The 21,288-nt window shown below is 39.7% G+C and overlaps 1 protein-coding gene and 1 long non-coding RNA gene across 19 annotated transcripts in view; one reads left to right on the plus strand and one right to left on the minus strand.

Annotated features, from left to right (window-relative positions):
• The window catches only part of ZBTB20 (zinc finger and BTB domain containing 20), a 475,348-nt gene that overhangs the window by 374,089 nt on the left and 79,971 nt on the right, over positions 1–21,288 (plus strand). The window lies entirely within an intron of this gene.
• Positions 1,103–21,286, minus strand: LOC127467578 (uncharacterized). Its single transcript, XR_007903190.1, has 4 exons — positions 21,175–21,286; positions 19,945–20,012; positions 11,447–11,537; positions 1,103–1,640 (listed from the first exon to the last, which is right to left on the minus strand). It is a non-coding gene; the product is annotated as an uncharacterized LOC127467578 (long non-coding RNA).

Consider the following 21,288-nt stretch of genomic DNA (forward strand, 5'->3'; position numbering starts at 1 on the left):
TCATCCTCAGAGCCTGTCAGGGTGCGTCAACAAGTCAAGGTTTTGACAGGATCTTACAGGCACAAGAGGGACCACAAACACCACTCTACAAAGTTTATTGATAGCCTCTCTCATGATATGACAGGCCAAGGAAAGCTGTTGCAAGAGAGGTGACAGCAACAGCAGCACTTTATAGCCCTTCCTGATTTCAGCTTCTCCTTGGAAAGAGCTGTTGAAACCTCTTAGCGGTGTTAGACATATAGTTTAATCTCAGTAAGACATCACAGTGATGATGCATACATCAAAGACTGTTGTGCTTTCCCCTTTTTATGTGAGTTATGTTTGCTCATTTGTTTAAAAAAAATAGCATAATGATTTCAACTTTAAGAGGCTTAAGCCCAAAGCTTTGGAAAGTCTTAACAAAGAATGATTTAATGAACTGGCTATTGTGTTTATTGTTGTGCTCAGCTACTTAAGTATGTCATAGGCTCTGCAATACAAACAATTAATGGTCAAGCTTCTGAGCTCGAGTGCTATGGTCTTCTGCCTTCAGAAAAGGAGAAGTAGCATTTGAGGTCTGTTCCCACTTAAGAAGTAGTGCAATAAAAATCCAGTGGATTTAGACTAAATGCTCTGGGGTTGGATTTGTTGTTTGCTTGTTGGTACAACACAATAAAGTAGAACTTAATCCTGAATAAGAGCAGCACTGGAAAATTTCAGGGAAATACTGAATAATACTGAAACATCTTCCTCTAAGGACACATCTCTCTTTAAAACAGTCATAGAGAAGAAAAGACTCCTGAGTTTTGTCTTGATAAGGGTGTGAGTGAGCTTTGCTCCAGTATGCCCACCAAATTTAGGAATGGGTTGATCCACATTGCATACCCTGCTGTTAGGCCACAGGGCATCATATGGCTCTTAATGCAGTTCAGCTCATAGTATGAGATGGTACCCATCCTGAAAGCCACACAGCATGTATCCCAACATATCCTGGGGACTTAGGTTCTCTAGTGCAATACAGGTTATGAATAATCTTTAAAAATTATCAAATCACTTTTTTTGCTGAAAATACTTTTGTTGAAAATAATTAAGTTTTATGATTTCTGTCATGTCAGCTAACTTCTGCTCCAAGTAAAGGCAGAGGAAGCATCACTTCTATGCTTCTGTATTTTGTCATGGGTATTTCACGTCTTCTGTTTCCACTGCTTATCTGCACTTTGTATTTACTACTGCAAAATGATAATGAGGAGGTGAGGGTTAAAGAAAAGTCATGAATTTTTAGAGCTGTTTATTGTCCTCAAACAGCATGATCCTCTAGGGCAATACCCTCCCACCTAGTCTAAGCAGCCAGCAAAGAGACATTTGGACACAAATTCAGCCACTAAGAATGAAGTCAGAGCTCAGAGCTATCATAATAAATTCCATCCTGAGAAGAAAGGAAAGGCTGAGGCCACCAGTGGAGCAACTGAGTATCTGCAGAGCTATGACTTGGTTCTCCCTTTGCCATTTCATGGCTGAAATCAAACTATGTGAGTTACTTACCTCTCTGGTCACAGGAAAATGGCAAACTTGAAAAGCCCATCAGTGCGGTCCACGTAGCAAGAGCTGCCCCTTTTTCAACTCTGAATACTGTCACACCAGAGCAGCAAACTACACTAACTCTGCAGTAAATATGATAACAATGGTTACTGCTGCATTATATTTTACTAGGAATGCTTTTCCTAGTGAATTTTGATCAGGCCCTCCACCAGCCCAGTCCAGTCACTGTCTACTTCCCCTGCCTGTTCAGTCAGCCCTGTACTGTGGTAAATAAATGTGCTATCAGCATAACGTGTCCTACCAACTTCCCTCTTCGTCTCTAGCCTATTTATGTTCAGTGCAATTCTTTGACTCGCGCCAGCTCACTCGCAATACTCTGTCCTCAGCCTTTTGTTCTTCAGCTTTCACTCGGTGGGGGAAAGAAATAAACAGCAGCTGCTGGAACCCAACGGCTGAAACTGTTGAGAGTTCATATTTCTTTAGGGACAGAATCTGTGAGGATTTTTTGTCCAATCTTTTTTTTTTCCTCTTGAAGATTTGGAAAGAGTGCCATGCATGTGTGCTTTGGTAACCCTTCTTTGCCACCTGAAACACTGTTGTTCATACTGCCTTTTCTAAGAGAAAACGTGAATTCAGCAAATATATCAGGGCCACCAAAGATGGGCCACTGTAGCCCACAGACTTCCCTGCAGCCTGATAACTCATTTGGCATGATCAGGGGTTTCTTAAACTTCTTGTGTGCCGTTACCTTTTTGTAGGGAGATTTCCTCTGTTCTGAAACCTCTCAAGTTCCCCATTCAGGTGATACTCTCTCTCTCTCTCTCTTGCTGGGAAAGGGAAATGTAAACCCATGGGGGAACACTTGTGTGAAAATTGGAAGCACATGGAAGATGCATTCCCATTGGGGATGCAAGGGCCCTTGGAAGTATGTTAGGGCTTCTTCTGCTCTTCCAGAAGAGAGTGACAGAGTGAGCTCTGGCACATCCAGGCCACACTGAGCAATGCAATAAGAAAAACAGTGAAATGTTAGTTTGCTGCTCTGCCCAGGAAGAGAGTGATAGATTAAGCCCTGAGACAACTATTCACATAGCACGGGCTTAATAGCATCTTTTCAAATGACATTAATAAGGTATCCTATGTTTCCATTGCATTTTTGGGAAGAAAAAGATGCAGCTGGAAGAAGAGCATTGCTCTTTAGTTTATGGAGCGACATTTGTCTTTGTGCCTTAGAAAAACTGAACATTTTCTTGCATTTTAAGAGGAGGGAAAAAGGTTGTGAAGATAAACATTTTATAACTTTAAGCTTATATTTCAAAAGTGACTTCTAAAATTCTGGGTAATATGTTAAGACGTGAGATTTTGGAGCAAGTGAAATTTTATTCTAGGCTCATGGGCATTTTTATTTCAAATCCATCTCTTTATCCAAAACCTGGTTGTGAGCAGGTATCTGAAATTTAGCATATCAGATTGAGACCCCTGTGAAAGTCTGGCAAGGCCCTATGCAAGGCAAAGGGGGGGATGCCAGAGAAACAATACTGTGTTTTTCATTAGACATTTTAGCAAAATCTGAGTGATCCTTCACCGAGGTTTAGCAGAAGGCTAAAGGATTCAGAAGACACAGAATAGCTTTTGGCTTCTTGCAGTCTGTGATGTCCAAGTACACACAACACTATGAAGAATGAAGAATAAGTCAAAAAGAACATTTCTTCTCCCATATTTTCTCTGAAAATCTCAGCCACCTTTGTACAGTAACTTCTCCATTAGCCTTCAGTTCCAGCTACACACTACAGGGATAGACATTCATGCAGAGATGGTGAAGCCTTCATTATTTTTAGAAAGTTCATCACAGCACATTTACTTGTACACTGTGAAGTATTTCCACAATTTAAAACCTAAGGAGTTGTCAAAATAAATGAACAAAGTGTGCTCTGTGATGCTTTATTCTTTATTTATTTATATTTTGTGTTGTCTGTTCAAGTGTTTGTTAATTTGAAAAATTCAACTATTTGTGATAGGTCAGCATCCTAGCTGTTAGCTTGAATTAGCAAGATCATATTATTTTTCTGACTAGATATGCTCCTAGTAGCAAAATTATTACCTGAAACAGTTATATTTGGGCTGGAAGAACTGTGGTCGCTACAGATAATCCAAGGGATTATTCCATGATGGATTATCCTAAATGAAGGTTTTCCCAAACTGCCTGCTTTCTTGAAAGGTCACATCACTTCTGTGCTAGACTCAGCGTCAAGCCACATTTCATTGTTTGCAGGAGGAAGAATTCCAAAAGGAAGGGATGGAGGTGGCAGAACTGGGTGCCATGTGGTAGGCAAGTCAGCGAAGGGAACGGCGTGCCACACACCTGCTTTGGGGCTCTGCCGTGCCACAAGTTAACATTTTGATGAGCAATTTCCATTCTGTTGTTTTCTCTCAACACATGGGGTTCAAAAAACAGTTAAAAGAAAACTGTACCCATTTGCTCATCTCAGAAGCCTGTGATTTTAGAAGAGTCTGCCAGATTAATTTTCGCATATACACTGTTTCAGAGTTGAAACACACAGAGGATTGCAATTTATCTTTTCAAATTGTAGTGTGATGGCCAAAGAAGAATAGGTATGCACTGCTCAAACTTTATCAAATGCCGCTGACTGATGGTTTATAATTGTCAAAAAAAACCCTCTTTTGCTGTTATCACAACCTTCAGAGTTTTCTCAAGTCTATGAAATAATCATGAAATCTCTACAGGAAGGGTTTTCTTCAGCAGCTATATTAAAAAAACTACAGACATGCAACAATCGTTTTGCTGGCTGCACATCTGTGAAGAACATGCTTTCTATAATAACTGTACTTGAACTTGATTCCCTGTAAACCTGAACTTGGATGATGGAATATAATCTAATGATCTGCTATGTTAAAACACTTCATTTTTGTCCATAACACCCTCTTTGGTTGAGAGCGGGCAAGAGGTGAGGGAGGGGAAATGTCTGCAGAATCCAACTGTCATTGCTGCTGCAGAAAGTGTGCAGGTCTCACAGCAACACTCTTACCCAGACTATGTATTTTAGGCAGAAATAGGCTAGTCCTTTGCTAATTTACCTTGAGCAGTAACTGTCATGTGGTTGAGGAAAGAATTAAACATGTATTTCCTGGTTAAACCCCTAATCTGATATTCATATTGCTGATTTGGTTGTAAATTTTGGCTACTGAAAACTTTCTTGTGGTAGGCCCGTATCTGTGTAATTGGAAAACAGAAGAGATTCTCTCACTTTAATCTGACTCTTATCTCCATCCTCCTTAAGGCAGGAGAAAAGCCAAGGGATTTAGCATCTTCCTTCTTTTTTTGCAACCTACTGAGACTAACTGTGATTAGAAGCTCTTCTTGATGCATTTTATAGCAGGATGTCCATGCTGCTAGATACCTTTTGTTGCTGAAGTCTGAATCATTAAATCATTCAATAATTCCTTATTGTCTTCCAGGAGAGCATTAGCTTGTAAATAGTGACATGATCAACACAAAAGTTATCATCCTCTGACATGCACTTGCACCCACAGATCATGTTCGTGCACTCGCTGGCAGAGCAGTTTTATAGATTTCTCAGCAACCTTTTAATAAAGAGTTAATTTCACTGGTCCCTTTCAAGGGGTCCCCTTGATTCTATACCAGTAAAGAGAGATGGTATTTGAGAATGGTTGATGTGCTCACAATTTTTGTAAGCAGAGACCTTGACGAGTTCCTCCACAGTCAGTCTCCTTGGGCTAAAATTTCAACCTATTACATGGGGATTTAGCCACTCATTTCCCATAAACATCAATGGGAGTCATGTGGCTAAATCCCTGTGCAACACATTGAGAATGTATTCCCTTATGTTTAAACTCATTTTGATGCAGATACTTTCTTCTGCAGGAAACAAGCGAAACGTAGAAGCCATTTATTTCTTTCATTTGTCTGCCCCAGATCACCAAACTCCTAAATTATCTTCTCTTCTGCCTAGGTACCAGAGTATCCCACGGGACTTGCTGAATCTTTGTGTGACACCAAGTTAGAGGCCAAGCTTCAAGACGTTAGGACAATGGATGCTAATTTGTATTTATTACCTACTCATGTGTGGGGGAAATTGGACAGATGACAGGCTGTCCATTCACCCATGAGAACAAGATTTTTCATTTCTCTCAGTTCTCCATCACCTACTGTATTACATATTAAAGGCGGGACCACATGCTGTTTTTAACTAGTGGTCTTTGACTACAAGTTACAGTGTAGGATCACTGCTTGGCTCTCAGCTGATGTGAGCTTTGTGATACTCTCCCACAAGGTTAAGGGATCTGCTATGATCAGGATATGGAGACTCTACTAACTTCCTTAGTCAGGAAGAAGGTCTTTTAGATTAATTACTGGAGGGAGGGGAAATGAAAGGCTATCAGGATGTAGGCACAAATGTGAATATACTATTTCAAAATCATCGGGCATGATTTTCAGTAATGGCATATGTGTGTTAAGATGCAATTTTGTGCCTGGAAAGAATTGTGTTCATTATGAATGGCAGGTGCTTTTAAAGCATTTAAATATTGCATTTTCTATTTCCACCTGCACACCAGGTAACTGGGTATTAATATGCTACTAGTTGAGCCCATGATTCATTGCAGGTGCAGTGCTTGGGAAATCAAGGATTGCATTGAGGTCCTGATGAAAATCATGCCCTCAGGCACATCTGAGCTCCATTTTGATCAACAAGCCAAAAATAAGACTTTTATTTCAATTACAGTTCGTCTGATTTTGAACTTAATGATGCAACTTGAAGTCTATTGGCTTAGCTCCTGAGACCCAGGAAGGAGGATGTCTGGGACCTTGCCTATTCAGTGGAATAGAGGTTCCCATTAAATTCACTCTGATCTCATTACATCTTTTATTTGGTCAGAAGCTCTATTTTTGCTCTTCCTGGCCTTATTGAATCTGTTGTTGATTCATTGTGCAGACTTGGTATTAATGAAAAAGACTGCTTCACTCAGGTCTCTCTGGAGGGTGAGATTTTCCATAGCCCTGTGTCTGTACCACGCGTTGGAAGCACAGACTCTGATGGGTTGCCTTGTGAAACTAGATTCGAGCAGAGCTTTATTAATAGGCTGATGAGATGTATCAGCCAGGCGAGGCTGCCTGCCTCCATAATGAGCGAGGGCTGTATTTTACTTCACTTAACGAACAGAAAAATCCTCAGCAATGCCTTTCCTGTACCCCTGCTATCCTCGCTCCACATTCCACTTTCAAAGACCTCTTTAAAGGTCTCTATTATCCCAGCTGCCTTTAGGTGTCACTCCAAGCTTTGGGTTCCTCCTATTCATCCGGCCCTTTGTGTGCTGAGCCCTGCCCTGCCACTCAGCTGCCCCAGCAGCTTGGGGACCCACTGGTCACCCCCCAGCTACTGCCTCCATTGCTTCATGATTGCATCGGTTGTCTGCACTAGTTGCACAACATTACAGTTGAACGAAAATGAAAGTAATTCATTTTAGTAGCTTTTCTCATTTTAAGCAAAGCTGGATGTCAGACGCTGCACCTGCATGACTGGATTGGTAACTCTGCCACAGGAGAGCATGTCTGTCCTAAAATATGTTGTGGGCTGAAGACCTGTGTTTTTAAATTGCGTAACAGTTGAAGGGCTGACTTCTGTCTTGCTTTTGCCAGGCATTGTCAAGCTGTCCTAGCCCCTTTTGGTACTAAACTTCAGGAAATGTTAATCTGGTCCTTTCCATTTCGAGACAGATATGAAAATTTTCGAGTGGGCCAAATACTTTCTTGGCCTTCTGATGAAGCTTAGGTCGCTCATATGGTAAATCATTAATTTGGAGACTATATTCCGCCTTTGCTGTGAGTTAAGAGTGGTGTTCTAATAGCCTCCTTCCATCTGGAACAGTCATAAACCAGATGGATAAAGGATTGGCACCACTTATTTTGAGTCTTTACCCAATTCACCCTGTGTAAAGGGATCTTGCAGTATCTCCCAGACAATTGTTGCATTTATCCAGAATCACAAGTGAAAAATATCAGGATCAGATGTGTGGGCTGCCACTTGGGGAAAGTTTTGGAGAGGGTGAGCAATAAAAATTATACCTTCCTTTAGCAATATAATATTGGAGTCCCTGATTAGGAACCATATGTAAGATGGGTTTGGTCTAAGAATTATTTGAAAAAATGATTATCTAGTTTGAATTCCAAAGTTTATATTACCTTGGATTAAGCCACTTCAATGCAAAATTTTTTTCTTAGATTGAATGGGAAGAGATAGATTTTCAAGAATGTTGTGTATAAAGATCTTGGCATCTTGTCTTACCAGATTCATTGTCTTCCTCCCTATTTTCATGAAAATAAATCCATCACACTGCATTTTAATACATTCCTTTAAAATTATTTAGTAGGAATGAGAATATTGCCAGACACTAGAATTTATTTATTTATTTAGGTAAATTAGAAATATTATTTTCATTATTGAATGGCTAGAAGGAAGAAGTCAAGCAGTTGTGCAAATAGCATTTATTATGGAAAGTGTTTTCATTTATAATATGCCTTTAAAGAACTTCTCTTTGGCCCAGGCCACACTACAGTGCTTAAGAATTGCTTTGGAAACACTTCTGATGCTGCTGAGTACCAGAACAGATACATAATGGTAGCCTATTTTATTTTGGCTTAAAGAAAAGAAAGGAAGAAAAGAAAGATAATTCAAGGAAGACTGTAAAATTCAAAATTGAAAGGTTCACAAAGACTTCTTACCATATCACAAACATGGTATCATGAAGTGTAAGAAGCAGGAAGGTGAGTGTGCCCAAATGAGCAAAGGTGTAAGAAGTTGTTCAAGTGAAAAAAAAATACTTTTCACTAAGCACAAGTCCAGGCTAAGCAGATCCATAAGAAAGTTTTATAAATCCCAGATAAAAGTTACAGAAAAAAATATGCAACAGTGGTTGGAAAAGCAAAGAGCAAATTCATAGAAAGAAGAGTTTCTGTACTTAAATTTCACTTTGAGGGGGAATAGACACTATCAAAGAAAAGAGGAAAGACATAAGGATAGGAATACTGAGGCATTGTAAAGAATGTCTTTTTGTTTGTCATAATTGTTTATATTGGAGGAGATCATTATGATTTTCAGCTGATTAAGATCCTTTTTAGACACCTTCCACAGAGAGGGTGTAGTGACGTATCATCTAGGATTATGTTTCATATGAATCCTAGAACATTCGGGGAACTGAGACAAAGGTGTAGATGCTCCTAGCCAAAAATAAAACAACAACCAAACCAAAAAATGCAATCTGTTCTTAAAATTAGTTGGAGAAACAAGGAAATTCAAAGATTGCTGAATTACTTTGAAAGACCAAGTGGTCATCTTTCAAGTTAATTTAGCAAACCTTGTTTTGGTAGTTTGTAAATTGTTTACCACCATGGTTAAAACCATAGACAATTTCTCATAGGCTTTCTCCACTTGATTGGAAGAGTCTGTCCATGCCTGAGTGCTTCAATGCCTAATGCCTCCTGAGCAAACAGGCCATCCCTCTGGTCCCAGGTGTCATCTCTGCAGATGGGCACCTTCTAAAGTACTGAATGCCAGGAGGTTCTGCTGCTTCCCACTACCAGCTAGATGCTGGTCTGTGAAGCAGTAATTGGCAGCTAGCATTGTGTATTGCATCCAGGATCCATTTCCCAGGATATCCATGAGGATAGAAGAGATGGGGCAAATGTTATCACTACAGAAGTTAAAAATTTGTTCCAGTCTGTCTTTGTGGTTTCACAATAAGGAGTGTATTAGAAGAGCCAGTTCCTTTTAGCAGTTTCTCCCTGAAATGTGTTGGAATGTGAAGTATTCAGATGAAATCCTTTGTGCTAGCACCTCTCTCTCTTCATCTTCTGCCATTCCCAAACTGCAAATTTGTCTCAAGAAAGATGCTAAATCGAGGTATTGGGTTAAGAAATGTGTATCTTAGAGCAATTCATTAGAAAACACTTAAAATAAAGCTCTGTCTCTTTTTATAAAATCAAGTTAAATTGAACTATTAAAAAAATATATCGAGAAGAAAATCACCAAAGTAATAAGCAGAAACATATTGGCATTCAACGTGGTTCACCTGACCCTTATAATATGGAAATACACAATTTAATCAGATGTTTACAAACTGCAGACAAGAACACAGCCTGTTAATAGCAGTAGTCCAGTTTCCCTATTGCCATGTTTGTAGCATCAGTAGAAACCAGGGAGCAAAATTTAGACTTTAAACTTTAGACCTAGTTTTTGCTACTAACTCCTTAAATTGGTGTTGGATGAATGCCAAAAACTCTGATCTAACATGGGACCAGCAGGAAATTAACAGCTTTTCTCTCTTAAAATGCCAGAGGTACAGAAGCCGTGTATCTGGTACTGTGGTTCTCAACTTTCTGAAGGCACATAGGCTGTTTTTCATTATTTACCCCACCATTCACAGTATCAAAGTTACAGTAGTCTTGTGGCAGTCTTGCCTTCTTCCATTTTGTTTCAATATATCTTCAAGTCATCTCTTGCTAGAAACTAGAAAAATTGGTAACAAAAGGGCGGTATTACCAGTGTCAGTTAGACTACCAAAATAAGAAAGGCCTGTGAGGATTAGGCTCTCAGTGGTCATGCCAGCTGGAAATAGGTTGGGATCCCATTCAATGTCAGATGGTGGTGGCAGCTGACATCTTCTGCCCTGCCTATGTTAGAGGCAATTCTGTGGCCCCATAGTAAAGTTTTCAAGGCTATTGTCTTGTTTCAGCAACAGTTCCTGATGATGATGCACCAAAAAAAAGGCAATTCTCTCTTTCTTCAATGAGAGGAAGCAGCGTAGAAACACAGTCGTGCAGGGTAACATCTTTAGTTCAGAGGAACAAAAGGTTGAGCTGAGAAGGTCATAGTTTTGGCTTTTCTTGCTTATGTTTGCCTGATTTCTAACTGTAGAATTAGTATAAAATGTATCTCCTTTGCTCATCTGTTTTCTCTGACTATATCTGTAAAGAATTGTTAATGCCTTACAAAAGTGCTTTCATAGCTCACCATGATGATCAATATGTTGAAAATAGGCATCTTAAAATATGGATTACTGATGTGATCATTTGCCCCAGTTTCAACCTTCCTAGATAATCTCTAACACAACAGGCATTAAAAAATACAGCATGTGATAACAGTAGCTGCTTAGTTGCTCCCTAGCAGAGCTACAAAGAACTCTGTATTTTCACTTTGCAAACCTTGGCAAAGATATAATACTGTATTTGCCAAATTTTAAAAAATGATGGAATTTTGCTTTCATGCCCAGGAATAAAACTGCCTAAGGTACCAACCAATAGAAAACTTGATGGTGGGGGGAATACCCCAAGAGCCTTGGATGCTATTTTTTGATAGACTTTAAACATTAGCAGATATTACTACAGCAGGACAGAGAGTTCTCTGGACTCTTTGCTCTGAGAACTACAAAAATAAGCATCCGACATCAAATAGAACAATGAAAATACCTTCTCAGACTCTATCCTGATTTGACAAATCTCAACGGAAAGTAAATGAAATAGTTTAAATGCCAATACCCTGACAAAAATGGAAGAGAGATGTTAGAACAAAAAATTTTATCATCTAGGTTAGCTATTGCTCTCTCTGTTATTAAAATTGAAAAGACAAGTTAGTAACCCCTGGATCATTCAGCTACTAGGTTACTTAATAGATCAACACAGAAGTTTTCAAAATTTCTCTCAATTTTACAAAACACCAGTTCATTTCTGCAACCTAGAGTGAAGCTGTTTACAGCTCTGCACTAAGTAGAAAGTTCAAATCAATTCTTGTCCATTAGAGTTAGATATAACTGATGAAATATCCCCAAAGGAGTATTGTAAATGTATCAAGATGTCCTCCCCCATTACAGAAATGGGGAGGCATGGTGAATTACTTACCTTCTCTCTTACACTTAATGTCTCTGAAATGCTGCCAGGCAGAAAAGGCTTATCTTGTCTCTCTGGGTTTAAGAGAGGTCTGTGCTGTAGTCTGGAATACAGGGGAGGAAAAAAAAGGTAACAGTACTGAGGGCAGACCCATATTAGCCTTTATTCCCAGACAGGACCAAGAACAAAAAAAAAAAAAATTAAGAAAAGCTACTCAATAACCAACAGTGGATTCAAAATACATGCAGGAAATATCTGATCCAAAAATCAGTACTAGGGAGTTTTTAATAATGTAACTGAAATTTTTGTGCAGTGAGCTATATAATAAATTCAGTCATTAAAATGTACACTGAAATAACATTGGGGCAGAACATACAAACAATAGAAACCAAGAAATCCATGCTTAAGGATGTCTCTAAATGCCAAAGCACAGTGAGCATGGTATTGAAAGTAGCTAGCATTCGCAATTTGTCTCCATCAGGAAAAGAGCCTTCAGCCTACTTCTCACACGCTATCAGTTTGGCTCTAGGATTGTACTTGAAGTTGTAAAGAAATCTGGGAAGACTAGGTTCTTGCATCAGGGGAGCATCATTTTGTATAAGGCCTTTGCTAGGGATGTAATGAGGTTTGTGGCTGCCAGACACTTCACTTTTTACGACACCTAACTGAGATGTTCTCGGTCTACTGTTGCTGCTGGCATACAAGATTGCTCAGTTATGGGGTCAGCGTGATCTCAGCTGCATGTGACAGTTCTGCCACCAAGCACAAGGCAGTAGAGTTAAGAGGAAAACACAACCAGTAAGACCTCTTGAAGACTGAATGTCAGAGAAAAGAGGAAAGGAGGTACAGGACTGGGGAACAGCCATGCTCTGAACTGGTCTGTGAAAGTGAATCTTGATGTAGACAAGGAGTTCAGGTTTATGAAAGACTCAAAAATATCCAGTGCTCTCTGAGCATTCAGGAAATCAGAAGTGCACAATGCAATAGGAAGAAGTGCCCCCCTTAACAGCACCAGAAAATGTTGCCATAACAAAATATAGTCTGTGCTGCCTATGGAAAACTAGACTCAAACTTTGCATGGTGCATTAATTTTTAAGCAATTCAATGAAGCAAAGGGAGAAGATAGAGTCAGAAGTTTAAAAATCCTTGGTGGGGTTTTTCTGACTCCTGGGAGTTCTAGCACAACAGCTTCTACTGATCTCAATTGCAACCAAGTGGATGCAGAAGGAAAATCAAAGGTGGAAGAGGAATAGTGGAAGTAACTTGGAGGGGAAAAAAGTATTCAAAACAAAATATTTGTTAAGTAAAATCACAGGACAAAACCTAATGAGAAATTACAAAGCTTCAAGGTCCAGTTTAATTATGTGGGAGGGCAGGAGGAAAAAGGTCTGCAGGGTCTTAAATCCCGAAGTGGACAGTGTGACTATTCCAGTAGTTATGTCACTGACTTGGAATTCTAAAGTCTGATTTTCAGATTTTTGCATATTATTTTCTTTTGTGACCCTGGCAAGTAACAAGCCTTAGTTTCTAACCTGTAAGATAGGAATACTAGCACTTCAGTAACCTACAAGGATTTTGTGAGACAAAATATTTTGAAGGTCTTGCTATGAGGTCATGCTACAACTCTATGATTTGCATAAGTATCTAGAAAAGAAATGTTGGGAATGTGGACCTATGGAGTGAGACCTAACTTGAGAGCAGTGGAATGTAGATTTCGTTGTACAAAATGCTCTTCCATCATAAAAGAATGATGATGCCCAGCTCACCTCATAATCTCAGGTATAGTTTTCAAAGGATTTTGCAAAGGAAGTTAGTTTTGTGACTTGGAATGCATTAAACACGCAACTGAGTGTCTAAAGGATATTGAGGTAAAGTAAACTTCTGTTACTGTCAGTAGTATATCATCTCAGCACTGTTCACAATTAGAAGAAATCATTGTTGACAGCTTGGAGTTGATCTTCTACATTTTTCTCTGTTGTTTTCCTTCCAAGCCACAGTGTCTAAGGTAGCCTCTGTTCATAACGGCTGTCAGTATCTTAATAGACACAAGAAAATAGTTCGATCACTCTACATAACTATAAAGAGACAAGTTCACATTTATGATGGTTTTGGTGGTGTTCCCCCAAGCAGAACCCTTTCTGACTCCTCTGTCCAAAGCACCAGGAGCCAGCCCCCACTGCCCACCGCTCACATGCCCGCTCCAGGTGGTGTTCTTCTGGCATGAGCCGCTCTTTTGCATGGTGGGAAAGCAGCTCTTTGCCAGCTCTGTTCTTGAAATGCTGAGGGACCATAGCACAAGTGGGTCTAAAGGCTGCCCAAGGCCAAGGAGTAATCATTTAAACTCCCTGCACTCCAAGATGTATTTTCCTGCTGCCTGCCACTACTGTCACATACTACTGAACACATCTTTTCTCTGGGAAGAGAGAGCTTTATATTGCTCTCAACCAATAATCATATTTGTTACCTCCACTTCTCTCCCACTCTTTCTGGATGGAGAAGGCTCAAGGACCTGAAGTGAGATTGCCAGAAAACAACAAAATGCACCCAAAGGTTAAACTGAGTAATTAGTGGGAAGGTTTCTGTTCTTACTGCTGTGATACAGCTAGAGAATGTTTGACACCTGGCATAACATCTTTAAACTTTGGGAGAATCACTTTCCTGGAAAGTAAAATCTCTGATAAGTTAGTAAGTCTTCCCAAATTAATGTCATAAAATCTTAATGCCAGTCTCTAACTCATGACATGCAATTCTTTGTGAAGTAAAACCATTTGCAAAACTATTAAGAGTTCCTTATTTCACCTGTTTGTATTTTGAGTCTTTTATCTTAGGCCTGGCAAAGCACTACAAAATGGCATCTGCGCATACTTGTCCAAATCCTATTTTATTCTGCCGTATTTCTCTCCTAATGAACATTTTCAAAATGTTCAGGTGAAGATTTTTGTGGTTATGAGGCACTTCTGCATCACTTGGAATCTGTCCTCCTGCTTGAAAAGTTTGTCATTCAGTTAAAAACAGGAAGCATATGACTTAGATGGCCAGACGCATAGTATAAATAACAAATGGCAAAAAAATGAATCCTTCATGTATTGCCAAAGGTATATGTACCATTTATCCAGACTGTTCAGCTCACACAACTGAACAAAAACATGACTAGAAAAGATTGAGGTTTGGGTACCAAAAATAAAAAGGGAGCAAATTTTTCCATTCTGCATCAGTTGTACAGTCAACTCTACCAATCCTTCATGACCAGCCTTAGAGAGAGGGAAAGCTGTAAACATATGTTAGAATAATTACATATATGGCTTTTCTGTACGTAGTATTGCTGTAAGTAGCATTGCTGATCTCTCAGGACCTTACAAGCCACCTTTAACCCTGTTCTGCATATCTTCCTTGAAAATCAAAGGGTTTGTATTGCTTCGATACAGAATTCTTCTGTTTCTTTCCATCGTGAATTGCAAAATTCACACCTTTTATTTATCATTTCTCCAGGAATCAAAACTGCTGTTCAGCCAAACACTTTAGATATCACAAAAGACACATCAGAAAGATTAGGAAGTGCTCTATGAGTGTAAAATGCTTACAAGTTACATATGCAAGTGTATGTATAAGTATTTATACAAACGTGTGTAAATATATATAGGTAAAAATAAAATTAAAGATTTGTTTGCACATATGCATGCATGAATATGTATAACTGCTTGATGGGCGTGTGTGCAGACATATATGTTTATATTTGTATATTAAATATGTGATATGTATTCGTATAGTCACTAATTTCAGTCTAGTAACAGGGTCAAAAATAAGCATGATATGCTTTATTAAGAAACCTGCTCTCTTCTCCAGAGCAGTGACACTGACCTTCTTCTAATGCAAAATAGAAATTGTACATGAGACAAAATTTTGGATAAAGACTTAGGCTTCTGCAGTTCTAATGAAGAATATTATATCTCTAACAGAGAAGAAAAACCTGTTTCCTTGTCTGGGAAGAAGCAGTTGTTTGAAGGTGCACAGGTTGGAGAATTGTTAATCTTATTCTTGGGAGGAAACCTTAGCCAGCAGGAGATGCTAATATAGGACACTTTAAATTACTCCTGTGAAAAATTAATTTAGAATACACATATATGATTCATTACAGGTCTGTTGCTTCTACATGCATGATATATGGTGCTTTCTGAAACTGATATTATTAGGAGATGAAATTATCTGATTGAGAAAGGTTGTGACTTTATAGATTCCTTTCTAGGAGTTTTGGGCATTGGAAACCATTAAACAAAAATCCTGAAAGCTGCAGATCAACCATCTGCATCACTCAGGACATTACCCTTTGGAAACATCTTATTTCTGGAGAAAATAGTAATAATGGATACCATAATCCATAGATATTCAAGGACACTTGTCCTCCATCCTTTGGGCTTTGTGTCATCTTGGGACAGGTGGATTCTTACTGTGATCATGACACAACAAATGTTCTTGCTGATGTATTTCATCAAAACCTGCTCTAATCCACTCTGCTCCCCGTTGCCCTTGGAGATCATCTTCATTTGGAAGGAGGAGTTGAGGGAGCTATAGTATTCTAGTGGCTTTGTGATGAGTGTGAAAAGCCCCTTTCTGGGTATTTGGAGGGTGGACTTGGTGTATCCTTGGGTCATCTCTGTACTGTTATAAATAGGCTGCTGTAAATAAGAGGACAAATTACTCTGACTTGTTCCAGACAGACATACAGTACGTGCAGCTTAGCAGGCAGCTTTCTGAGTCACTGTATGCAAATCAAGCTTCCCATGAGACTTTGCGATAAAAAGAAGAAAGCAACTTGTTATTTCAGTAATTGTGAGACACTGAGCCAAGTAAACTAAGGCTGCCCATAAAGCCACCCAAAACCTGGGGAAGGACTGTCTGTGGCTTCTGCTTTCTCTCTGATCACTAACGGCACTGGGATTCCCAAGAGTCACTGGACCATCTTGATTAAGTCAACTTTTGTCTTTGGTTTGACTAGAAAATGACCTCTTAAAGGTGAGTCTATCCTGTGCAGTCAAAGGAAAATTTGACCACTTTTGAGTCGGATTCACAGACCAGACTGCCTGCGGCTGCTGCACGTTCCCTCTGGACTGCCTGGTTGCCAAAGCCCACTCACCACTTAAATAGCCATTGAAAACAGTGCATGATGCTTTGACTCTGAGCAAGGAGCAGTCAGAAGAGTCTGGACAGACTGATCAGCACCAATAAAGGGCTCCAATCTGACTGTTGTATATGTAGGAACAAGCTTTTTCTATAAATTCAAGGTAGAGCCATCCAGGATAAATGTGCTCATGGAGTGGGCTTGATACATAAAATGTACAAGAAAATGTTTGCACAGATAAATGTAATGAATTTCGTTTTCTCTCCTTTTGCTTTGTCATTCCTCATCCATACAAAGCCACAGTTTATCTTTCTGTCCTCAGGAACAAGGAAGCTGCCAGGAACAAATCAAAGAGCCCACACTAATGCAGAATGGAGCAAAATATTCTCCATCATCTGTACAGATCTGACCAGCCTGTATTTAAGTTTTCTTTCTGTGCAGGCACAAATGCAATTAAGAAACCTGTGATTTCTCCTGAGCCTTGCCAGTCTGACAGCTTGGGAGAAGGAAGTGAGGAGAATGCAGGGAATCACTGGGCTAACAGTGATCGGCAGCCACACTCAAAATGTCTGTTCAATCAAGGAGGGCATACCGGGCACCAAGGTCTCACTTCACTCTACAAACTGCGGCATCTCGGCACTTGGAGGCACCGTGCTCATTGTCAATCTGTGACAGCCAGCACTGCCTCCACAAGCACTTCATTCCTCCTCCTGCCTTTTCTGGAGTGGCAGGAATTGAAGAGGATAGGAAATCAGAGTTAACTAAAGGTGAAGGTGTGAGACAGAGGGAGTTTATCCTAGTAAATGGAAGGCAAAGGTAAACACACAAATTACAATCCTGGTACTGTGATGGCATGGAACATTGATGGTGCCAGGAGAGTTAAGTAGGAACAGCAGGGAAAAGATGTATGTTAGAGAGTATTACAAAATATATACGTGAAAGCAGAGAACAGGTGGCAGGCTAAAGGAATTACTAGAAATTAGTAAAGAGAGACCAGAAAAGGCAGATAAAGGGACAGGCAGAAAGAAAACTGTGGAAAAGGGAGGAACACAGTGGAATGGAATTTACAATGCATGTTTTCATGAGATCCTGTGCCCAAAAAAAGAGGTGGATAGGATCTTTGAAGCCTTCAAAAGAGATTAAACACACAATTTAAATTGAAATAAAATGAGAGTTATGAGTGTAACACACCGAGCTGGTCTTAAAAATTCTTCTCTGTATTCATAGCAGCATAGAGTAACATTAGCATGGGCTGCATGACTCAAAGCTCTACAAATCAAAGTTAGCATGGGCCCCAAACATTTTATTAAAGTCTTACATGTACACCATGCAATGTCAGTGTGTACCAAGAGGTTGGGTATTTTTGTCAAAGACATGTATGCATGTATGTGTTTGTTCCCTACATGCTATAGATAACTTTACATAGAAGAAATTGCTACAAATTGCTCATTCTGAGATTTTGGATCAGTTGCCGATTACTTTGCAGTCTTCATACCATGGAAACTCTGTTCTGAACACATACATGCTACATTCCTGTCTTGAATTTCACCACAGATTTGCTTTCAAAGTTCCTTCTGTGCCATGCGTTGAGACATAAACCAGAAAGAAGTGCTAATGCATTTCCTGAAGAAAATATATATTCTTGAAGAAAATATATATATATATATATATATATATATTCCTGATATAAAAGTCTTTTCTGGGGGGAAATGAAGGGCTGCATATAAGGAAGCAGGTCCATAACTTCAAGTGAAGTTCCTAGAAGAGAAGTGGTATATAGAGGCAGCTCAGCTCCCACTTTGCAGAAAGTTTCATTAAAACTGAAAAGTAGCATCTGATAAGACACTTCTCTAGAGCCTCCTAACCTGCCAACAGGAATAAGAAAATTTTTAAAGTGACAGCAGAGTTTTACTCAGTATATTGCACATAGCACGTGCCACAGCCACGTAACAATACTGAATTTCTGTGGCTTTGCCTCTTGTGTATGAATCCCAAGCCGGGTGATCATTTGAGGCTTTATGTAGTATGATATTTTCTTTCCATTTTACACAGATATCAGTAATTGCATATGATAGTAAGCAGTCAAGGATGTGGGTTTTTTAGTGCCTTAAGGTCTGAAGTGGACCCTCAGGCTGAAGCGTCCTGCTCCAAGTTTCAAAGGACAGCAAAATGCAATGACAATTATACTCTTCTGAAATAGAAGGTTTATTGTGTACAGCCAGGGCAGATGCTCACTTAGCTGTAACTGAGCTGCTAAAACAAAAGCTGTGTTTACCTGCTGCTGCTCAGCAGATTTGAAATCTCACAGATCTGTTTGCTGCAATGTGAGAGGAGCCATGAGCATGCTTTAGCTTTAATGGCACACCTCATGATGGGCCCTGAAATACTGCTCTGGGAGGTGAAGAGAAGGTGAAAATACACTCTCCTCAGTCAAAAAACATCTCTGGACCATGAAGTGAACTTTGGATGGGAAAAGGTGCATCACAACAGTGTCAAAAGGGGAAATACAAGGGTCAATAAAGAACCATGGACAAATTCTGCCAGATTTAACAGAACATTAATTCAACCTGCTAGGCTTTAAAACCAAGCTTTTCTTTAACCATTTTTCTGGGAATGTTAGTGAAGAATATAAACTAAAGCCCAGCTGATGAATCCAGGCAACTGTGACATGATTAATTTTTCTAATGTAAATAGTAAAGGGACTGTTCAGTAAAAGATAACCTGTTACATTCTGATTTAAAATAGCCCTATTTAGAACCAGTTGCTTTTTATTATATAGCACATGGGTTTCCCTTAGCATCATCAGGATGACTTCATGCATATCCTGGGGCAAGTTTTGGCCCCAAATGTCCTATAGTAAAGTTCTAGTGGCACACACTGTAAGCTCGTGTTTTGGATAACTTACTTACGACTGTTAGCATTTAAATGGTCACAACTGGGGCCTTGATGTTAATGCCCCATTAATCCTCTGCCCTGGGAGTCAGGTTTTCCTGCTTTAACATCTGTTGCACCAGCAGTAGGTGCACCTACACTGGCAGTATACAGACGGTCAGGTACACAGGGGAGGGTGTACAGGTCTCTACTAAAGGGACTGCTCTAGCAGGACCACAGTTTGCATTGGGTGGAGCCATGCTCATTGGTTCTGCCTGAAAAATCATCTTTATGTATCATAGCCAGCCAAGCCCAATAATGGCTAAAGTTTTTTGAAATGTCCTAGACTCCCACTTGGGTCCACTAGCATCTCTTATTTTAGCAGGAACTGAATCAGACATAAAATAGAGATCAGATATTCTAGTACCTAATACTCTATGAGCCAGAAAAAAAAAAAAAAACAAACGAAAAACTTTGCACCCTTTGGATGTCAAGATACCTGTATTTGTAAATTAAGACTTACTTGCATTTGACTGTCTTTTGTTGCTCTGGTCTCAGAAATCTTAGACTTGTCAGAAATGTAGATGCTTTCTGAATATAGACACATGGTGTTGTTTGCATTCGTATCTGGTGGGGAATTGTAATAAGATCTTTCTCATTGTGAATCCTACTATGATTGTCTCTGTGGGGGATGGTTTAAAAACTTCAGCTCATATACAGAGCAAGTTCTTGCTTGCATAAAATTTTTTCTCCCACTGATTTTAATATATTAACACTCTTTGGATGACACTGACTTCCAGGTCATTCTCAGGCATAATCTAGGAGATGCTTTTTGACCTTTGAGGGGCTTTGTGGGGTTTGGTTGCTTTCTTAACAGCTGAATTAGCCTGATTAGCTCTGCCATTGATTGTCTTGCATGCCTTATCTCACTGGCTACGTTGGTGTACCCTTCCTCAGAGAAAATCAAATATTGTTATATTTGGGGGGGAAAGCCCTATCTGTTTTCCCAGGTTTGAGTGGAAGGCTGTGTAAACTGAGGAAAGGAGGGCCAAGCTTGTTTCTGTGGGCGGAGAGACCTTTTTTAATGTTGGTATACGGCAAAGGCAGACTGTTTTCTATATACCAGAATCACAGAATATGCCAAGTTCGAAGGGACCCACAAGGATCATTGAGTCCAACTCCTGGCCCTGCACAGGACCCTCCTCAAGAGTCACACCATGTGCCTGAGAGTATTGTCCAAACACTTCTTGAATTCTGTCAGGCTTGGTGCTGTGACCACTTCCCTGGGGATCCTGTTCCAGTGCCCAAACACCCTCTGGGTGAAGAATCTTTTTCTAATGCCCAACCTAAACTTCCCCTGACATAACTTCAGGCCATTCCCACAGATCCTGCCACTGGTCACCACAGGGAAGAGATCAGTGTCTGCCCCTCCTCCTCCTCTCAGAAGGAAGTTGTAGACTGTGATGTTGAAGATAATTTGCATACACACATCAAACTTTTAGGTAGGCTTATTTTATAAATCTTAGTAAATTTTAAAAATCCCTTTACACTTAAAGAGAGTTGTCATAAGTTTTGTCGAAGTGATAAAAATCACACCATTTTAGGCAGTTTGAGTCGCTAGTGACTGCAATGTTATGCCTGGTGTTTAGAAAAGCTCTCAGCTGTCAGTCATATCAGCAGTACACATAGAGCTAGGAGTGCTGGTTTTGGACGGGCTGAAGGTAATTAAAACATTGTATCAATAAGGACTTACAGTATTAACTTTAAAATTAGCTTGCACTTGGGGGAGTGAGCAGCATTGTATTTCCTTCTCATATTTAAGTGTTATCCTACCCAGAATGGGTGTCAGAAGTGTTTTGTCTGTCAG

The sequence above is a fragment of the Manacus candei genome, unplaced genomic scaffold (genome assembly GCF_025592945.1).
Source record: "Manacus candei isolate 608988 ecotype Guabito, Panama unplaced genomic scaffold, ASM2559294v1 h1tg000014l, whole genome shotgun sequence".
Classification (NCBI taxonomy): Eukaryota; Metazoa; Chordata; class Aves; order Passeriformes; family Pipridae; genus Manacus; species Manacus candei.